Genomic DNA, 8,656 nt, shown 5'->3' with positions numbered 1-8,656 from the left:
ATGTTTCTGAGTGGTTTATGGTTTTAGGACAAGATCTTTAATTGAGCAACATACTTGAGTCTCGGGTGGAGAAATTACTTTGAAGACATTTCTACATTTGTCCAATTACTTTTGCAACACCCATGTCAGTTTCCCCCTCTGCTGTCCAAATAGTTCCTACAACCCTGAGACAGAGATAAATATGGAAACAAAAAAACATGCATAAGATAAACAATATATTTATATTTTGTATGCACACACTCACCAGCCACTTTATTAGGTAGTCTACACCTTGCTAGTACTGTGTTGAACCCCTTTTACCTGCCTTAATTTAACCATGGCACAGATTTAACAAGGTGCTAGAAACATTCCTCAAAGATTCTGGTCCATATTGTCATGAAAGCATCACTCGGTTGCAGCAGATTTATCTTCTGCACATCCATGATGTGAATCTCTCGTTCCTCCACATCCCAAAGCTGCTCTATTGGATTGAGATCTGTGACGGTGGAGGCCGTTTGAGGCCGTGAACTCACGGTCATTTTCAAGAAACCAGTTTGAGATGATTTGAGCTTTGCGACGTGTGTTATCCTGCTGGAAGTAGCCGTCAGAAAATATAGTCTATTGTGGTCATAAAGAGATGGAGATGGTCCGCAACAATACTCAGGTAGACTGTGGCTTTAAGAGATGCTTAATTGGTACTGAGGGGCCCAATGTTTAACACACCATTACCGCAGCAGCCTGAACCTCTGATACAAGACAGGATGATCCATGCTTTCATGTGGTTTACGCCAAATTCTGTCCCTCATCTGAATGTTGCAGCAGAAATCCAGACTCGTCAGACCAGGCAACGGTTTTCCAATCTTGCATTGTCCAGTTTTGGTGAGTCTGTGTGAATTGTAATGTAGCCTCAGGTTTCTGTTCTCAGCTGACAGGAGTGCCATACGATTGGCTGATTAGATATTCGTGTTAATGAGCAGTTGAACAGGTGACCTAATAAAGTATCTTCCCTCTGGCACAGGTGAAAACCAGGTTTGATGTCGAACGGCGTCTTTCGGGTGTCTTGTGACGTCCCATGCAAGTAAGAACATGCAGAAGGGCGAATGACATGTGAGAGCTGCAACAAAGAGCAAGAGTTTGAGTGAATAACGGCAGTGTTTTTTTGTTTTTTTTTACACAACACTATTTTAGGACTTCAGAAGAATTGGAATATAGCACAGGAGTTGTATAGAATACTTTTTTAGGAGATCTTTGGAGCTTGACAACTTATGCTTTTATTGTATGGAAAAAACAAGCATGAAAAAGTCTGCTAAACTTTGTGTTTCCATAGAAGTTATGGTGTAGTAATGGTCCGCAAAAGATGACAGGTTTTTCTTCTTTGGATGAGTTGTCTTTTGAGGTACAAATTATTAGTTTAGTCTTTTATCACTTAAGTATGTTATTTCTGCAGCGCATAATTGCTAAAATGATGCTTTTCATATAGGTTTTCCAAACACTCATCCGTCCCCAATTAGTCAGATAACAGGCAGTCCTGCCCCAAAAACTTAGTTGACTTTGCATATCAAATTGCAATATAAGAAAGTATTTTAACATAAAATATTTAGTTATTATATTAATATCTGAAGGATCATGTGACACTGATGACTGGAGTAATGATGCTGAAAATTCAGCTTTGATCACCGGAATAAATTATATTTGAAAATATATTAAAATAGAAAACAATTATTTTAAATTCTAATAATATTTCACAATATTACTGTATTTTTGATAAAAGGAAATGCATTGGTGAGCATGAGACCTCTTTCAAAACATTTTGAACGATAGCATATATAAATAAAATAACATATAGAGGTTTATAAAAGTTTAAATCAAATCAAACTGTAATAAATAAATATATACACCATACATAAATTGTGATATGAGAAAGTATTTTAACATAAAAATTGCCACGGTAAAATTAAGGCTTTGCTTTCAAAATAACTTATTTTACTTCTAAACTAATACTAAGTTCCAAAAATCATTAATCGAAGCAAGAAAAAGGCCAAGAATGGCTTTCTGGATTCGTGTTTCGCAGACGCACCTCTCTGCGAGTGTGTGTTTGAGTCAGTGAGCGTCTCAGATTCACATGAGTCATCACATGCAGCCTCTTTGTACATCAATGACATCTTTATTCTTTTCTCCTGGCGCTCGGCGCTCTGTGGCAGCGAGTGCAGTTGCTTTGTAAAGAAACATCTCTTGCTCCTCTTACCATTGTGTGTGGCTGACAATGGCACAGGACCTCCCAGATCCGCAGCTGCAGCCTGGACACACACACACACACACACACACGTTTTCATCCTAGTTCCACTCGCTCGCTCAAACACACACACACACACTCGGCCTGTGCAGTGAAGCTCTATGAGCCCGTGCTTGGGAAAAACTTGCCCAACGATTCAGCTGTCACTCATCCGTGAGCAGAGAGCGGCCGGGCCGGGCCATACTTCCAGAAAGGGTGTTCAGTCCTCGCCCCGTTCAATGAGGAGCACCATTGTTCTCTGAACCCTCTTCACTGGGCCACTCTTGGGGTCTCTGGAAACCAGGCCATAGCAAACAAACAATACGGTCCTCGCCGCCTGAATGGACGACGACTCGCATGTTTATTGAGGCCAGACTTTCTTTCTTTCTAACTCCTTTCCCTCATGAATTTAGCATCAGAAATGTAGCAGAAAATACAATGAGGAGGATTTCTGCGTCCATTCAGCGGGAAGGGTGTCCTTCCAAGACGTCCAGGTGTATCCTTTCGCTTTTCAGAGACATGTCTGTTTGTAAACAGAAGCGTGACTTCGAGGCTTCCTTTCTGCAAAGAAATCCCAGCAGGCTTTGAGGATTTGTGTTTGGGTATGTGGCCACTTCAGCGCCACTAAACACTTCCAACCCAATGCAATAATTAGTAGTGTTTGCTAAGCCAAGCTCATACTTAACTGTTAACTGGATCGCCCTGCAGCGTTTCAATGATTCCTCAAATCACGTGTGTTGTTGAGGAGAGTGCGCTGCTATTTTACTAAGTGATCAGATGCTCCATTTTCACCTGCTGGACCAGAAAACATTTACATTTAGTCATTTAGCAGACGCTTTTATCCAAAGCGACTTACAACTGAAACCAGTACAAACCTGTTAAAGATACAGGAGAGATGATGTATCAATTTTTTTGTGGTTAAAAACACAAGACAGCTCTAGACATGTGCTTTTTAAAAGTTTCACTTCCTTTGCCTTGAGCGCTGTATTGAATGCAATGGCAAGCGTGAGATGCTGCAAAAGACACAAGCGCAACTGTTAAAGACGTCCGTCCGGCCTGCGTGCGTTTACAATGGCAAATTCCCAATCAGGTGAACACAAATCAGTAATACAGGAGTTTTGTTTCATTCATGCAGAGATATACATTTATGCACCTTTGCACTCCGGAGGTGTTTTAAAGAAACCGCTGGAGGCTCCCATATCAGAAAAAGAGACATTTCACGCAATTACTTTATTATCTCTGTTATATTCAACAATGTTATCTCATATTTCACTCGTAATAGTCTATTTATAAATGCATACTATCTACACATCCTATCTCTTTAACCGTGATGAAATGATCCTGTTAAATATTTAACTAATCCACCACTAGGTGGCGGCAGCTCATTATCTTAACTGAGAGTAATTGAATTATTCAGTCAAACGATTCGTTCAAAGCGGCGTTTCGTTGTGAGTCGTTGAGTGATTCATTATGGTTCGTTCAAAAACGCAGATTCATTCAGAAACGAAACATCGCTGTGTTGCTCGGAACTAGATTTGTTTGGAATTATGTTTATTGGCAAAATAGAGCAAAAACTGTCTAAAATGTAAGTCAGCAAATATTACTTGTTTATTGAACTGTTGTATCAATATGACGTTTGCAAACATGCTGATATTCAGGAAAACGGCACTCTTGCTCAAATGATGTTGCTTAACTTGCTGTCCTTCATATATTAAAAACAAGAACTCACACAGAGACTGCAGGTTGTGGTTTGGTGATGGCAGGAGGCAACGCTCTTGTTCGAGCACAAGCTTCTGTTACGAGGCCCGTCTCAAGTTAAACATAACAAAGGCCGCTACTGCATTTACCGTATGTAAAGACATGGTGCCCACATATCGCCAATAAAGCCGGTGTCATGCGCTGTCACCGCTTCCAAAGAATTATACAGACAAGTATGTGTGTAACGATATATTGTTTCAAAAACATGATTAAATTGAAATAGCAAAATATTGTTAAAAAAAAATCATGATAGTATTTTTTGTCCATAATGCATAGCACATTTCCTTTGTAAAATGTAAAATAACTGCCAACCACAATTTTACTTGATCACACACACTTGCAATACTGTAAGTTAGAGACAGTTCATCCAAAAATGAAAAATGTATCTTTGTACAATACTCATGCCGTTCAAAACTATAATTTGTGGTACACAAGAAAAGATATTTAGAAAAATGTTTTTGTTCATATACATTGAAAGTCAACAGGGCACGATGTTATTCAGTTGATTCCTTTTATGGTCCACAGGAGACATAAAGTTTTTGAACAACATGAGTGTAAATAAATGATAGAATATTCATCTTTTGGGTGAATTATCCCTTTAAGATTAACCTAATAAGACAAAAACTCAGTTTGATGCTGTAAATCACCAAAATGAGTTTGTATTATACCATCTAAAGAACATGCGAGTAAATCTCAGCTCAGCGCAGGGAAGAGTGTGTGTGAGGCGTCCACAATCCTGTCTCTCGTGTTTGTCTTCGAAAAAAAACATACATGTATAAAGTACACCCCCACCTCCACCCCTCTATGACAGATAGACATAGACACCGCACACAACGGAGCAGTTCATCTAGTGCACTACAGAGGGGGCTTTCCACCAACATTAACACTCAACAGTGCAAAATGTCACAAAAGTTGTATGGAATGCAAACAAAAGCATATTTTAACATTTTATGGAGAATGCAAAAGTTTAAGGACAGCAGTTAGGGTTATGAGGTTGTTCAAATCATTTAACAAACACTAAAGCTCAATTCACACTACCTTTAACAATAACTATAAAGTTTTAATAATCATTCTAGTTCTATGAGTCCACACCACAACTATAGAGTTGGCATCACTTTTTCCAGCTGATGAACGATAAAAACACTGACAGTCCTCGTTAACTGGCCTGATTATGCTAACTGTTGGTGTAAAACAGAAAATATTTGTTTTAATATTTGCAGGAAATACAATCTACCTTTGCACAGGTTTGCAAACATACAGCATTACAATCTTCAGTTTCATTTATATAACGCCAAACTGACCAAAAACAACATCACCATTTAAAGGGATATACCGCAAAAAATATTTTCCTGTTTAGTATTTTTGTCTCGTTTTCCAGTACAGTTACTTATATTACAGTAACTTAATGTTTAGTTAATATCTAAACATTCTTAAATCAAGATGCAAACAAAATGACATAAGATGTTAAGTCGTTTTCTAAAGAAATCTATCAACATGTGGTGGGTTTCAGCTTAAAGAGTTCCCTCAAAAATGAATATTGTATCATCAAAGATATTTGACAGCACCAATTGACTTCCATAGTAGGAGAATAAAATACTATGGAAGTCAATGGGTGCCGTCAATGTGTCTGGTTGCCAACATTCATTAAAATATATATTTTTTGTGTTCACAAGAAACTCGGAACAACGTGAGGTTGATTAAATTATGACAAATAGTAATTTTTAGGTGGAATTATTTCTTTAAAACAAGAGAGAGAAAAAACATTTGCCAATGGGGTCAGAAAAAAATAACTTTTTTAGCATAATCCTTTTTGTAATTTTTTAAAAAGTAAATTCAACAGATTGTTTCAAAGCAGCTTTACAGTTATAACAGAAAAAAAATGCAACTAAGTTTGTTTCGTCTCAGCAGATCTAGAAGAAAATGGCATTATAGTCCAGCGTATAAGTTCAATGATGGTTCATTTTTTGTTGTTAAAAAGTTAAGTTAATATATATATATATAGCCGCTCTGAAAACAGTGATGTCATCGTCCAGCTCAGTTTAGTTCTCATATAACGGTGTCAATGCATGCAGATCAATAATATTGTTGAATATTAAGTGTTCAAAACATAATAAGAAAACAAGATACTGATATCTTGATTCAAGAAAGTTTAGATATTTGGAAAACAAGTTAAACATTTTTTTCTTCTTCTTCTTCTTCTTTTTCAGTGTATTAATTAAATTGAAATAAATTATAATTGTCATATCCTTTCAAACCTGTATGACTTTCTTTGTTGGAACATATATATATTTTTCAATAATGTTGGTAACCGAACAGATTTGATTCTCATCACTAACTAACTACTTTTGGTGTTCTGCAGAAGAAATGCATACAGGTTTGGAAAGACTTGAGGGCGAGTAAATAAAGACAGAATTTTCCTTTTTGGCCTTTAAAAAAGAATCAGGTTTTACTTTCAGTAACATGAAGGAAATATAAAACTCTGACATGGTGTAAGAGCACTCCAAAAAAAGATATATATTTATGATCCAGTAATTCCAACATCAAGCTATTAACTAAACAAATCTACCTGCAGACCAGCGATATATTATCCACGCAAAGCTGAAGATCTCCAAAACAACTTCCAGTTGCACCGATATGAATTATGAAAGCATTTACAGGCGACGCACACACGGCCGTGTTTATACCGTGTTTCTCGCTGACAGGAAGGAAAACGAGAGCCGTTCTGAGCGGCTTAGAAGCACAAATGTTTTATTACGCCGTCCTGGCAGCGCGGGTTCTTTCGAGGGCCGTAAATGGTTCCCCACGGGCCGGAGCGCTCTGGCAAACCACTGCATTCTTAATTTCTGATACATAATTCTTTTGGAAAAGCGTTTGAGCCTGTTTTCTGGAGAGGCACTGTTCTAATAGTGATAAATTATTCTCATAAAGGAGAGCTTTCCTTTTTTCCACCTTGAAATACAGCTGAAGGCGAACGCTGCGGCGGCGGTGAGCGGCCCTGAGAGACGTAATGGGACATAATGATCTCAGAAGACACACACATCGGCCCGAGATCTGCTTTCACGGGTTTCTTCACTGGCTATTATTATATATTGCAAAGTTTAGCAGTGACATCCATCCTGTCTGCATAGACTTCATGTCTGATTTCATCAGAGAGAAAAACACTGGAAGCTAAAGGGCCCAGTTATGATTTTCTGCTCAAACCAGCGCTTTCTGTGAGGTTCTCCTATCTTTCGAAGTCAATACATCTAGGCTCACATGTGTGAATTACTTGGCATGTAATTTGTTCATTTAACACGGCAATATTTGCTATTATATAAAATTAGAAGAATCTCATGTATTAGTTTTAGGGATGCACCAATCCACTATTATATAAAATTAGAAGAATCTCATATCTATGTATTATGGCGCTTTTCCACTGCATGGTTCGGCTCGGTACGGTTCGACTCGCTTCGCTTTTCCACTGCGTGGTACGGCTCGGTACGGTTCGACTCGGCGCGGAACGGTTTGACTCGCTTCGCTTTTCCACTGCGTGGTACGGTTCGACTCGGCACGGTTCGGTTCGCTTTAGCTCGGTTGCTTTTCCACTGCGTGGTACGACTCGACTCGGTTCGGTTCGGTTCGCTTTAGCTCGATTGCTTTTCCACTGCAGTTAGTACTGCTTCAAAGTGGGTGGGACTGATCGTTAATAGTTGCCGCCTCTACTGGCTCGGTAGTCACTTTTTAGTTTTTTTAATTTGTCCCTACACTGTTTGTAGGTCCGGTGGTAGCCGTGTGCGGCTAAGAGCTGTGCTACTTCCGCTCCTCAGCAACCAACGAGAGGAACGTCTGCACCTCGTCCACTGACCATGATTCAGCCATTTCTTGTTTGATTTTTTTTTTACTTCTTTTGTCAAGTAAATACTCTAAAAACAGGTGCTACCGCGTTGGCTGTTGTCTGGCTATTTAAATCTAGCGGGTTTAGTGTCTCGTGTCGCAAATACAACGACGCTGAAGTGACGATTCTGTCTGACCAATCAGTGATCTGCAGTGTTTTCACCTCACATTTAGTATCGGTACGGTACGCTTGGAACCTCAACAGAGGTGGTACCATTTAAAGCGAGCCGAAGCGAGCTGTGCCGTACCGTACCATGCAGTGGAAATGCGCCATAAGTGAGCCGTACCGAACCAAGCCGTACCGTACCATGCAGTGGAAAAGCGCCATTAGTTTTAGGGATGCACCAATCCACTATTATATAAAATTAGAACAACTTCTCATACCTACACTAAAGAATGCTGGCTTGTTTTAACCCAATTTTGGGTCAAATATGGACAAACCCAAACATTAGATCAAAAATGCAATTTAAAAATTTAACCCAATGTTTGGGTTTGTCCATATTTGACCCAAAATTGGGTTAAAACAAGCCAGCATTTTTTTAAAGTGTAGGTATGAGAACTTCTTCTAATTTTATATAATAACAAATATTGCCATGTTAAATTAACAAATTACATGCCAAGTAATTTAAAAAATGCTGGGTTGTTTTAACTTTTAACTTCAATACTTCTAGGCTTGCATGTGTAGAGTCTGTATGTATTAGTTTTAGGGATGCACCAATTCGCTATTATATAAAATTAGAAGAACTTCTCATACCTATGTTTTAGTTTTAGGGA

The sequence above is a fragment of the Phoxinus phoxinus genome (assembly GCF_949152265.1).
Source record: "Phoxinus phoxinus genome assembly, chromosome: 15".
NCBI lineage: Eukaryota > Metazoa > Chordata > Actinopteri > Cypriniformes > Leuciscidae > Phoxinus > Phoxinus phoxinus.
The sequence above is the reverse complement of the archived record's forward strand: the minus strand, read 5'-3'. Positions refer to the sequence as shown.